The sequence below is a fragment of the Cyanistes caeruleus genome, chromosome 19 (genome assembly GCF_971803275.1).
Source record: "Cyanistes caeruleus chromosome 19, bCyaCae1.hap1.1, whole genome shotgun sequence".
Classification (NCBI taxonomy): domain Eukaryota; kingdom Metazoa; phylum Chordata; class Aves; order Passeriformes; family Paridae; genus Cyanistes; species Cyanistes caeruleus.
In genome coordinates this window covers 7,271,381-7,284,806 of record NC_141719.1, presented here as the reverse complement: position 1 = coordinate 7,284,806, position 13,426 = coordinate 7,271,381, and the positions used below count along the sequence as shown (strand labels likewise).

General features: G+C 37.9%; 1 protein-coding gene and 1 long non-coding RNA gene across 4 annotated transcripts in view; one reads left to right on the top strand and one right to left on the bottom strand.

Annotated features, from left to right (window-relative positions):
* The window catches only part of ANKFN1 (ankyrin repeat and fibronectin type III domain containing 1), a 125,257-nt gene that overhangs the window by 96,336 nt on the left and 15,495 nt on the right, over positions 1–13,426 (bottom strand). Inside the window, exon 1 of one of the 3 annotated variants that reach the window (XM_086857183.1) lies at positions 5,824–6,019. The exons of the other annotated variants lie outside the window; for them this stretch is intronic. The gene's annotated coding sequence lies outside the window, so the exon portion shown is untranslated. Of the gene's footprint in view, positions 1–5,823; positions 6,020–13,426 lie in introns of those variants that run through there. 3 annotated transcript variants of the gene reach the window in all.
* LOC147649817 (uncharacterized) lies at positions 6,349–8,543 on the top strand. The gene is made up of 2 exons (XR_015277976.1): positions 6,349–6,419; positions 8,409–8,543. It is a non-coding gene; the product is annotated as an uncharacterized LOC147649817 (long non-coding RNA).

The window sequence follows — 13,426 nt, the reverse complement described above, 5'->3', positions numbered from 1 at the left end:
TCTGTTCCACTCCCTTAAACAGAAAATAGCAAGGAGTTGGTGTTGTTTGATAGGGACAATAATGAGATGGGATGGGAGCTGTCCAGAGCAATGGTTATCCCTAAACTGCAGTCAAGCAGTGACAAAATGAAAGAAATTTCAACTCCTTGCACCATTCTTTCCCTTTATCCTGTTTTTCACCTCCGTTATTTAGAATCTGGTATGCTCTCTGAAGCTTCATCCTCTCCTCAACTTATGGAATTTAAAAATGCCTGTAGCATGTAGTGATGTAAAAAACATGCCTTGCTATAAGACATCAAGTCTTGCAATTCTCAGCTTCTAACTATGTGAAGGAAATCAAGTTATTTTTCATGTACTGCTGCAAGAAATCATTCTTTAGCTAATATGACCTGAAGTAGTTCAATTAAATTTGGTAGTGCTGGAATTTGTTATAGCTGAGGCTCAATCCTTACCCCTGTGAACACTCAGATCGCCACTTGCTGTCCTAAATGCTCAAAATAGATACAGATAATGATACAAAATGTTATTTATATAAGAACATACCATTATTATGGCATTCACTTTCAATCCTAATTTGACCACTGTGGTTAAGTTTAGGCAGCATCAGTCTAAGTCAATACAAAGTTGTTCCAGAAAAGTGAAGAACACTTTAAATAAACTACATAGAGACATTCAGCTGCCCAGTGATGCCACAGGGTTTCTTTATAGACAGCACAGCAGTGAAAAGCAATCAGGAGGCATTACAGAATGGAGTCCACTTCTAAAATAATCAACAGGAACTAGCTAGATGTGGCATATTTTATACTATGTCAGCCCATTCAGTTTCCAAAAGCCCCTAACAATCATCATCTGCTCGAAATTCCAACTCAAAATAAAGTGCTATGTTGATTATTTTTAAATTTAAATCTGGCTATGTGTTATATAAAAATTGAATGATTACTTTCTCTTGTGAGCCAAAAAGTATTGTCACACCGGACAGAATCCAATAAAAATGGCCAGTTCTTTTCCATATTCTTTTGTATTAATCATAGATCAAATTCTCCACATCCAAAATGCCTAGTGATATATATATATATATGTATATATTTAAGAGATACAAGTGGATAATGGGAATTTTAACTCAACAATGACTTCTGAACAAATCTGATACACTTCATTACAACAACTTTTGAAATATGGTCATAATTCTAGATATTCTTGCATAAAAAATGTAAATAAATAAATACTCTTCCCCAAGAACTGGAATCATACATCCAGTGAAATATTTCTAATTTCTCCTTCACTTTTCAAATGTACACTGGTTGCATACATCAACTTCCACAACATGTTACTTTAGTCATTAAAATGTTGGACCTGAAATTTCTATCTATTTCAAGTGACAATCTGACTGATCTAAAACTTAGTTTGGCTACAAAAAGCATTTTGTTTCAGTCTGAATATCTACTCTCCTTTTCCAAAAGAATTTGTTCCTCCCCTGGTGATGCATGATGGTTGTTGTATAATCTTGTACTGCCCAAAAGAGAGGCTATAGAATCCAGCCTATACAAACAGAGATTTATGAAGTGGCAAATATTTGCTTGAGACAATTGCTGACCTCAAAGGAACATCTTCAGGAGCCCAGGCCTGCTGAGCGTTGCCATATGAGTCACACAAAGATTAGCTCACAACAAAAGCTGCAGCAACTTTGCATTTAGAAGAAACTTGGAGTCAGGTACGTCTTCCCAGCTTGACTCTATGTGAAATTTAAATCAGAAGATCATTAATTTCAATATTGTCAGGATACAAAAGGAAAAGGAGACATTAGCCTTAAAAGATTTAGAAAGGAGTGTTTTAGGATCCCTCTGCAGATTTCCATCTATCCTAGCTCAGCCTCTGCTGTAAGGCAGGACACAAACACTGGCTTTGGAGCTGTTCTGTGTGTACTGCTGACATGCTTCTGGGGAAAGCAAGTTTAGACATCAGCTTCAAGCTTATCTTGAGCTCCTCTAAAATGCACTCCAAATTCTCAAGGTTTATTAGCACAGAACAAACCAATCTGAATCACACATGAGATGATCCTTAACACAGGCTTGAATATGACACAAGAGGAGGCTACAAAATCAGTGATGGACTTTCTTCTGGCAAAAAAAAAAGGAAAACTGACTTGCTATAGGAAGAGAATAAAACAGCCCCTCAAATTTCATGGCTGAAGAATTAATAGAAGCAGAACATAAGGAAATAATACTGATTCTCTATAGGGCTGTCCATTAAAACTCTCTTGATAACATTCATGAGGGGATATTGAACATTAATCTAACTCTTCTCATATGCATAATGTTTATGAATTTGAAAAGACTTTAAGATGAGTTTCGTTTATCCAAACTTTTTGCTGAACACTTTCATATGTCCTGCCTACTCTTGCACTTTAGAAAATGTATGTGCTGCTCATTGCCATTATATTTTCAGCACATCACATTGTTAGTTTTATATTTTAATTGCTGGGGAATATGTATTTTTCAGTGAAATAAATCTTTGGGGTCTAAAATTTTCTACTTGCTTATTCAGTACAGTTTTTACTACATCCAATAAGCCTCACATCAATTTAACATAATGGGATTATAACAAATTTTATCATAAATGAGTTAGCAATGGCAACACTAGGAATAAAGACGTGAAAACACTGAATTTTGTACACCTTAGAAACCAGAGTGTTCTCATGGGTCTTTGAGGAGTTTGCCCTCTCATCAGCCTGGAACAAGCTAAGCTCATTGCTGCAGTGTTTTTACAGCTGCCGTTACCTCTGTCAGCTCTTACCAAAAACTACAGCAAGAGCTGTGCATGGCTCAGCAAAACATGACTAAATTCGGGGGGGTGGGGAAGGACACATGAAATATTTGGGGTGATTTGTTCTTTTTCAAACATTCCATATGTTTAAGCAAGTAGCTGGGACATTAGTCCTGTGGGCTAATTGGCATTTGATCCACATATATCTCTCTAGCCACAATACCAAGTCTGCAAATCAGCCAATACCCAGAATCAGGATTTACATGACCCAAGTATTCAGACTGTAGTTACAGCCACAAACTAGATATGGTCACTGGTCCTGGTTTCTTAAATCATTTAAGGCTGAGAAAACCTGACGAGTTCCAGGACTGGAAACACCTGCATAATTCCTAGGTTTTATGGCTCTTCCCACAAAAGATACTGACAAGCTTTTACAGAAGAGGATGCCCCTGCCCACCTCGATGCAGTAGTGATGTATTTTAGCGAAGGATCAGCTGAGTTGCAAGGTGCAACAGGTTGCAAGGGGCAGCACCACCCCAGAGCATTACATCACTTCTCTTTCCAGGACTACAACATAAAAAGCCATAAACCATACACAATCTAATATATGATCTGCTTTGTATCCAGAGGTATCTCAGAGGAGTTAGCCTGCTGATATTTTAATGAGTAAATCAGATTGAACAAAGAATTATGTTATAAGCCTTTCCTTCTACTTGGTGTTGAAAAATCATAAAGTATATAAAAATGGTGAGATCCAGATATTTGATCTGTGTGAGATTATTCTTCTTTCTAAATCCATGAAACTTTGCCAGCTCCTTGGCTGCCAGCCACATAAATCAGCTTCTCATACCTCTTCCTATAGGTCAGTCATCATACATGTCTTTAATCTTTAAGACTGACATCCACTTTTTCTCCTGTTTCAGCTTAGTCAGTATTGATGCCCTATATGTAAAGCATCAAGAAACTGAAATAGATGTTGTTATCAATCTGTTTTACATTAGATCTTTGCTTCTTTTTCTAAGATATATAACACTTGTGTAGATGATTAGAATTATTATTATTTACTTAGTTTCTGGATAAAGTGATCCCTTGGTGTTATTTCCTTGTCTTCAGATTTCTGGGTAGGCTTCCTTTATGTGTGCAATACACTTCAAATGCTGGGATAAAAGCTACAGTACAATATGGCTAAAAACAGGACAAAGTTAGGAAATATATAGCTATATATATATAAAAGTTCTCTTAGTGGCTTATTCATAGGAAATCTCAAACCACAGGCCTGTCAAAAGGAGCTGACATTTTTGTTCATCTGAATGAAAATTGAAAATAAACTCTACATGAAAATGTTGAACAAGGAAAAAACTGCAGAACTAGATACCAAATGGGGATGGGGAAAGTAATTAAGAAGATAAGTATGAAATTATTTAAAGTATTTGCTAAAAAAACCCCACACCCTAAACCCAGGAGTTTCTTCACATACTGCAAAATGTACAAGCCAAGTTATTATTATGAACTCAAACACTTCACACTAAATATACAGTATTTTAATCCTGTACTTTAGCTAGTATCACTAATTCAAGCAGTAATATTGTTTGAAGTAAGGTATAAAAGGATGGAAATATAATCCCAGACAGAAAAAGGAAACAATTAATTTCAGTGACTCATTATTGCCTTCCTCTTTATTCACACACAAAACCTAATATTATTCATAAAGGTGCAAACACGGCAATTTTTCTGCATTTAAATCGGAGCTGGGAGACAAACTGTCAGTCCCCACGCACAGAGGAGTGCTGTGACTTGTGTCACCCGTGATCCCCAGGAGGAGCTGGGTGCTGTAGGTGCACAGAGCAGGGGATCTGTGGGTTTGTGCTGAGCCAGGAATAGGAAGAGCAATGCCAGGTCCTTGCTGACAGGACTGTAGGGAGCTGGTGCGTGACACTTCTGCAGCTGCTCTGCGCATACAGTTACAGGGACTGCTTTTGCCTGCAGTAATCAAATCACATCTCAAATACAAGAACTAAGTTGCCTGTAGTGGTGAATGCACTCACTGCGACACTCTGAGACTCTGTGAGGATGGAATCAAAGGGAGCCTGCATCCAAATGATCGGCATGCTGCACGATTTGTCAGAATGGGAACTTGGATGCCTGAATTTGAATTCAAATGTGATGAAAAATTGTGACCAGAGGAACTTTCTACATCAAAATAGGAAAAACAGAGACAAATTAATCCCTTATGCAAGACCCCCACAAAATGAACTGGCTTAGCATTGGAGTAATTCAGATGTCTCTTTTTAGGTAAAATGACTACAAACTTAGGGAGTTTATGCATTAGGCTTTTCCAACTGAGATTGGCTAGAGCTCTAGTAATACACTTTAGGGACAGCAGAACAAGTGTTAACTTCAATACATACAAAGCTTAAATTTCATTATTTTATAGTATGCTGGACTTCACTGAATCAGAGCTGCTGCTTAATCCATGCCATGGCTATTTTGAGGGAAATAAACATCTCTATTTCTGTTACTTATACTCCAGCATACACAAATTCTTATACCTGGGTGCTATGGACACATCTTTTCTTCTGTACCAGGAAGAAAAGCAGCTAGATCTATCTACAGGAAAGTTAATTCAGTTAAATCCACAATAACAGATCAATACTTTATATCAGGTTCTGCACACCTTATTGTCAACTTCAAAAGCAAATACAATTTTGACAAGCAATATCATCCATTTCTACAGTACTTTACACTCCTTCCGAGATCCTCATGGCATATAATCTCTTTTAATGGATGAGGAAGGAAAACAGAGAGGTGAGATGAGATGTTCAGGGCTGCAAAGGAAGTCAGTAGCATGCTAAGCACTAGAACCCAGCTGTACTAATGTTTCCAGCCCCTGAAATGTTAAATGCAGACATGCAATCCCACCAGAAAGCCAAGCAAGCATCACACTAGTGCCCCTGCTTCCAGCATTCATGCCTACTGGGAAGTGCTGGACACTTCTGGTTGCCAGCCAGTAAACTTTCCCCCTCCTCAGCATGAACTCTGATTGTGTGCCAGTTCACTTACCCATGATTATCATTTTTGCTGTCTGTTGAGTGTAGAACAATTGCCCCTCGAGCACGGGTTAGTCAGAGGAGGAAGAGCTGCTTGCCTCCAGCCCAGCTGTCAGAGTCTCCATGCAAGATGCTGTGCAAAATGTTGAGTTAAAAGAAAACACGAGTAGGGGGAAAAGAGAGCTCTCTGAGAACCTCCACATGGTTCCTGTTGCTAAGGGAACCACTCCCTTTGTCTGCATACGTTAGGAATGGCTGCTTCATTTGGAGTCTGTCTCTTAAGTACTGAAAACAGCACAACAATTTCAGAGAGAAAATAAAAAGTCCAGAATGTCTTGCAACCATAGAAAAACAGAACAGAAGCACCAAGGAATTCTTACATTAAAAGATTCTATTAATAGTTGATTTGGGTGACTCCAAGGAGACTGTAGAACTCCTCTGTGCCATCTGATGGGACAATACACTGCTGCACACAGTTTAATTTAGTCATTGTAATAAGCTTTTGGGGATGAGGATAGCTGATTACAGAGAGATAGATCAAGAAAACAGGTCCAGTTTACTACAACAAATGGAGAGAGATCAGTAGTAACAAGTCTAAGCATTTAACAGGTATTCATGATGGGCTATGGAAGAGAGGTGTCTTTACTTACATGGGCTCCTATCAAACTCCAAGCCCAAATCCTTAACTCTGATTTCTGTAGCTGCTCTGCCCTGCTGACCCTCTATCCCCAGACGCAGCACTAGCCATGTTTCTGAACCCCCAAATATTTGAGAATCTACCTTTTATATAGGCCCATTGGGCTCAGTCCAATTCAGCACATGGAAACCCTGCTTATCTTACCCTCCATGGTATTAAGGCATAGGATGTGTACTTTGGTATAAAGGTGTGAGTCTGAGACCCTAAAACATGAAGAGCTGATAGAAATGGTCAGGAGGGTTGGTACATGGGAACAGAAACCCCCTGATTTTAACTTCAAACATTTTGTTTGCATTAAGAAAATCAGCTGCTTTCTGACAATATACAGCACAACACTCATTGCACAGCACAATCTTATCCTGCTCTCTCCTAGCTGCTGCCAAAGCCAGCACCCCAAAATACTGTCAGTGCAATTTTTTTTCTGTGAATTTACCTGTTTCAATATTGTAATATTATAGGGTAGAAATGGTCAAAGACTTAACATCCAGATACAAATTTTCAAGCATAGACTCATTGAAGGCTCTTAACATATCCAGAGAACAATCAGAGAAATGAGTTACACTATGTTTGGATAAATAGACAAAAGTTCAAAATCTTAGATGATGGGCTTCTGTGTGGAAAGCAGAATTTTCTTTTTCCACCAGAGAGCAGCTGTGAGTGCCTGGAGCAGTGGAGGGGGGATCAGTTTAGTCTTACAGTAAAGAGCTGAGCGTCACTTCATGCAAGGTAGCTGCTGAGGAAAATCAGTGCCAGTGTTCTGCTTTCCAGGGAGCTGAGCTTTTTTCCCCTCAGTCAGATTAGAGTATAATCTTAGAGAACACCAGAAATGCACTTAGAGAACACTACTTAGATAAGAGTAATAAAATGTCTTTGCTCACATACCACAGCACAGCACTGACTCTTTGACATGAAGAATTCCGTTGTCACTTCATTGCATGTGTTGAATTGTATTTGCAGCATATGAGTTGCAAAACCCTCCTGTCTTCCTCTCGCCCTAATGAGTCAAATAAAGCAGTCAGGATTGCTCTGTAGAGAGGCCTTTCTGCTCTTCTTTTCAAAAGATTAGGAGATTAGACAGTGCAACTGAGACTTCAGTTTAGGGACATTATAAAGCAACTTTTAATAACTGACATTGCATCATTTTTATCAAGGAACATTTGATTGGAAACCAATTTAAAAGTCTGTGATTGTATGTATTATTTTCCTTTCAGAGGATTAATTTGAATTGCTCAATCCTGCTGTGTATGTGTACACACACACAAACTCATCCCATTTTCTCTTGCTCATGGATAGACTGATGTCAAGGCAAATGCAAATAAGAGATCTTGGGATTCTCTGCAGCCTCAGCAAGGAAGACCATGGGTTTTATGATTGAACTAAATTTTCTGCCAACAAATATTTTGCCCACTTTCTTTTGCTGCTTGCAACCCATGGAACCTTTTTCAGTGTAACTACAATGACGAGGGCAAACCCATGCACGTTTAGAACGTCCAGAGTTAATCCCCACCATAATAAAATCCTTCAGTGACACAGATCAGTGCTTGGTGAGTCTAACTGTGCACTTTAAGCATTTTACAACTGTTTGGGTACATAATGCTATCATTGATACAAGTGCATTCTGCTGATATTTCCATCATTCCCATTTTGTCACTTCATGATAACAAAGACATGGGGAGCAACTTCAGATCACTTTTGTCAAAGAGTCAGAGACAGCACCAATGTAGCCTCCTTCATTATTACACAGTGTTATCCCCCAAAAAATCAAAATAAACCAAAACACCAATGCTTTTCCCCTTATTTTAACAAAGATAAGTATTTTCTCTGTTTAGTAGAGATTTTAGCATCCTATACTGGACAATTACTATTTTCCTATTATTACAAAAGCAATGCATTTTTTTCAGACTGTCAGTGAGGCTCAGATTTGATGATGACAATGTAAATTCACAAGAAGTGAAACTCTACTCAGGAACCTTTCTTCAGTGAAATCTTGAACTGTATCCATTGCAATAAATCCCATCTTCTCAACTGAAAAATAAGCTGCAGTAAGTACTAATGTCCTAAAGAGCCTGACTTTGTTATGCTAATCCAATGTATTAAGAATAGTCAGAAAAGGAATTCATTAGTGGCTACTTGAATCAGCTGCTTTTTGTCCCAAATGTGAATACATCCCTGCAGTCAGAAATTACCCACACAGTGTGATTGAAACTTATTTATTTACTTACATATAATAAGCAACTGAGCAGCTCTCAGTGCATGAAGTGAGGCTATGGAAAAATACATTACAGTGCTCCTGCTTCAAGGCCCTTTCAGTCAGAATTTCGGTATATGTGCCTTTTTTCTGTTTATCATTCAGGCAAAAACATTGAAACTCTATTCCCTCAGTCCACTTAGTGAGCAAGAAAAGATTGCCTGCCTTATATAAAATGGCTTAGGAGGAATTTTTAAAACAAATATTTACAAGGCTCTAAAAATATTATCTTGTTTTGTTAAGGTTAAGTGTCTAAGCACCATACCTGTTACAAATATAGCTCTTGTTATGCAGTGAAAGAGAGGAGGCAGATGGAGCTGCTGATAGCCTCAGTGACAATAGTGCAGTTGCACAGGAACCAGTATTCACCTTATAAAGAGAATTTTTCATATTCCCCAATTTTTTTTTTTTTTAAGTCACAAGTTAGAATTAAAATTCCAACATGAGAAATTTTCCATAGGAGGGTCATATTTAAAAGACCCTCTATGTAAAAAAACCCCTTTACTTTGAATGAACTGACATGGATTTAAATGACCTGTGAGAGTATGTGTACAGTTGTATGTGCATGTATAAGGTTTCTTGTCCACTTTCGAGAGCCCAGACTCCCATCCCTCGTGGCAGTCTGCCAAACAGGCCAGGAACGTGAAGAAACTTGACTTTCTGGCACTGTTCCATGTGAGATGCCGGGGAGCTGAGAGCTGGGAAAAGCGGGTGAGCTGGCAGCAAACCAAGAACATTTCCATCAAAAATTTCATTGGAATAGACATTTTCATGCAACGTGTTAGGTTTTGGTGAACAGGCATTAGCTGAGAGAAAAATGTTCCACTGGAAAGTTTCCAGTTTGTCCTAGTGCTAAGATCTTGATGCTTGGACCTCGTATATTTCATTCAGCTGAAAAATAGATTTTTATTTCCTGGTGTCATGCACAGAGACAGATTGTAGTTTACTGTACTACTGATTGTCTAAAATAATTTCTCCTGATACTGCAAAAAGAAGCTTTATTTTGCCATCTGCAGTGAGTGCTGCTGTCTCAAGACTCCATGATTTTTTGCCATCTCCACACCCCTCTTTATTTCATCTAAATGGATCACAAGAAGGAATGTCAGCAGGAGAGGTACTCGGTGGTGAGAGCACCACTTTGTACTCAGAGATAGATTTAAATAACTATCTCTTGAACAAGATTTATGTCTTACTTTCTATATTAGTTCAGTAGGAAAAACAGTACATCCCCACCTTGAAGTGTTATTGAAATTCATAAATATGGATTATAACAATAAACCTTTAACAGTTCTGAGAAATGTATAAAATATAGTAGCTTCACATATAAACTGCAGAAAAGTAATATTTTTAACAGTATATTGAGTACAGATGGCACAAAGTTGTGGCAGAAAACTGAGGCAGAGAAGGCTACATCACTGGATGGACAGTCAACTGTATATGGAATGCAAATCGGGACACCTATGCCTATATCAAACATTTGATTTCACAGATTCTTTGGCACAAAAACATGCATGCAATATATATAATTTAGCTCATCTTATTCAAGCTGCATGTCTGACAATTATGAGCTTTTAGAAAACTTGAACCAAATTTAGCTTTGTCACTGATGGGATACAACAAAGCTGGGCCAATTCCATGTGCTCAGCTTTTGAACCTGCTTCTCAGAACACTTATTCATATTACACCCCATTCAGGAAGTGATCTCACTGGAAAATCTGAGCAAAGCATAGGACAGAAGTTCCAGACTCAAAAAGCTAAGGAATGTTCTTTCCCCCCCTGCCACTTCATCCCCTTTTAAATGAGTCCTTGTGAAAATAATTGGATCAACAGTCCTAAGGACCAGGGCTGTTGTGGACACACAAGGACACATTTCCATTGTCTTCCTTTCACATCAATGGATGTTCACTCTGAGCTGCAAGTTTAACTTCCCATCTTGGGCATCATTGGACTTCACCCAAAACTAGTGCAGAGGTAAGCACAGAATTCTTCAGCCTGAGGATAAATAACTTTATAATCATAAAGACAGCTTATTAATGCAACAATTCACAACCTAATCTTTTGAGTTCTTACAGGAGAAAAGACACCAAACACCCAATTCTCAACTGAGTTCTAATACATAATTGTTAATACTGGTACTGTAATAGTATCCTTTGGTCACTAGCATTCTAAGTTTCAAATATGGGCACCAAATTTGAGCCAAAACCAGCATCAAACATATGCCTATAGGATTTCCATCTTGCTTTTTCCTACTGGTAATGAACTAAGCATTAATGCAATAACAAAGAGTCACCCAAGCTTGAGCTCAGTAAGTAGAGTATATCCCAATCCTAGACATAGTACAGCATGTCTTAAGGGAGCCTCTGGGCATTTCAGCAGCTTCATGTGGCAGAACTAATTCAGCTCCAGGTCTCCATTTTACTTCCCAGAATTTCTTATTCTGTTTGGAAGAGTAAGCCACCTCATTCTGAAAAGTATGAAAATTCTTCATCTCAATTTCAAGATGCTGTCAATATTTCCAGGCTGTGTAACCACTTTCCTCAAGTGAAATTGACAAAATTGGCCCAAATAAAGAATTAATTTTTCAGCAGAAGAAAATAGAAAGTATTCCAAGGCTGCTGAAATTGATGTGAAACTATCAAAGAAAGTATGTGCACAGAATTAGCAAAGCAAGAGTCAGACCTGTGGATACATGTTGGTCAATATCTCAAAACAGTTGAACAGCTCGGTGTTCACTGCCTGTACTTGACAATGACGCACATTTTACACCTCCCCTGAAAAGAGCTGACTGCAGATTTATCTCTGCTGTTTATTTCGGTTCTTTAGAAAATACAGATTCAGAAAGTTCTGCCGCCCACTTGCAGCAAATTTAAATTTCTAAACAAGAGCGAAGCTCAGTGATAGCACTGTGAGTGAAGCTGCTGAAGCATAATTATTCCATTTACAAAGAGCAAGTCTCTCATACTATGTGTAAGTTTACACATAGAGGTAGACACACACATATATTCACACTAAATTTACTGTACTATGCTTGATTTCTCTTCATTGTGGCTGTTTTCTATGCCATCACTGGAAGCATTTCCAATGTATATATTTGCCCTGACACCTCTAGAAATCATCATGATGTTCTCTCATGCCCTTGAGTGTGATTGACTCACTTCCATCTCTTCTGTTGCTGTGACTAAGTAAACAGAAGCTACAAAGCTGTCGAAGAATTTGATTTCTTTTTCTGTCTGCTTTTAATTCTTTTATCTACATAGCTGAAATGGCTTGTTCTATCATCCAAGTCATGTTCATATTTTACAACAACTTTTGCCCAATTTTTTTCAGAAATTTATACCTGGCCCTTGTGTTAATTTCACCTTTATTAAGCCAGAAAAAAGAGCAAAATAAACCAAACTGACTACATTTAATGCAGCAACTATGACAAATCGCTCAGAAGTAAGAGTTTCAGAGAAGCAGGCCCTCTGAGGGTGCTCCCATCATTGAGCACACACAGGTAATAATCCTTTCTGTGTCTCATAAAGCAAAAAGAACTCCTAAAATTGAACTTCACCCACTCCAATCAAAATGCCACTCAACTGGTGATTGAAATATCCTTCATTCAAATCAGAGTGAGTGCCTTTAATGGCTACTCAAAAGGCTGTCAAATTAAATAAGAAACAAAATGCAAATAAATTAGCATTCCTAGCTACTGATATGCTATAAATATTTATGAGGAAAAAAAGATGCTGTAATTTAAAATGATACCACAGGCCTATTTTGTACAAACAGTTAAAACAGTTATACATGCAATGCTGTACTTTGCAATTTTTTTCCATTTCACATCACCATAATCACCTAATAAATATTTAAATGGACCCATTTGCTGTAACTATAAAAGAACCGTGTAAACTTGTTGTCATCTAGACACATAAGCCGCAGTGGAGTCAATGAATTTCAACAGTCACTTAATATTGCAAGCCACAAGCTACCTTAAACCTGCCAGCAACTGTCTGCCAGGAAGCTACTGTAGCACCACGGCTACCTCCTCCAACCCAGGACACGAGATTCATTATGAATGCTAGCATTGCTACTCTAATTAGGCCTGGGAGAGGTTTAACAACCATGCTACAGTCTTGCTGCTGACAAATATAAAAATAAAGCCTTGTTCAAATTAGCAATGTGAAGTGAGAAGGCCTAGAAGCAGCAACTGTCTGACCAATAGTGAAACAGTTCTAATCTATAGTGAGGTTATTTTGCTTCATAAACTGCTAGTATGTTACCTGCAGGAGGTCTCCCTGTAAAATGAATTATAGTAAGCTATATGTGATAATTAACCGTGCATTAGCAAATATCTTGAAACAGGGGGGCTCTGTTTTCTCTGTATTTTGACTAATAAAAGCATGAATTTGTTCAACAAATGATCATTTAGGTTGTGGAATGCTAAACATATTGGAAGAACACAGTAAGCAATAGAATATTGTAGGTGGACTAACAGTTTCCTTACAAAAACAGGCTGTTTAATAGGCTGGCTCCATACTACGTTATTCACAGTACTAAAAACCACAGTGTTGGGAAGACAAATACAATATACATTTAAAATAATATAAACCTTGTACTCATATTTACTTTAAAAATGCCATGGATGTGACAATAAAAAAAAAAAAATCCATAAGCAAACGTTTATTTCAG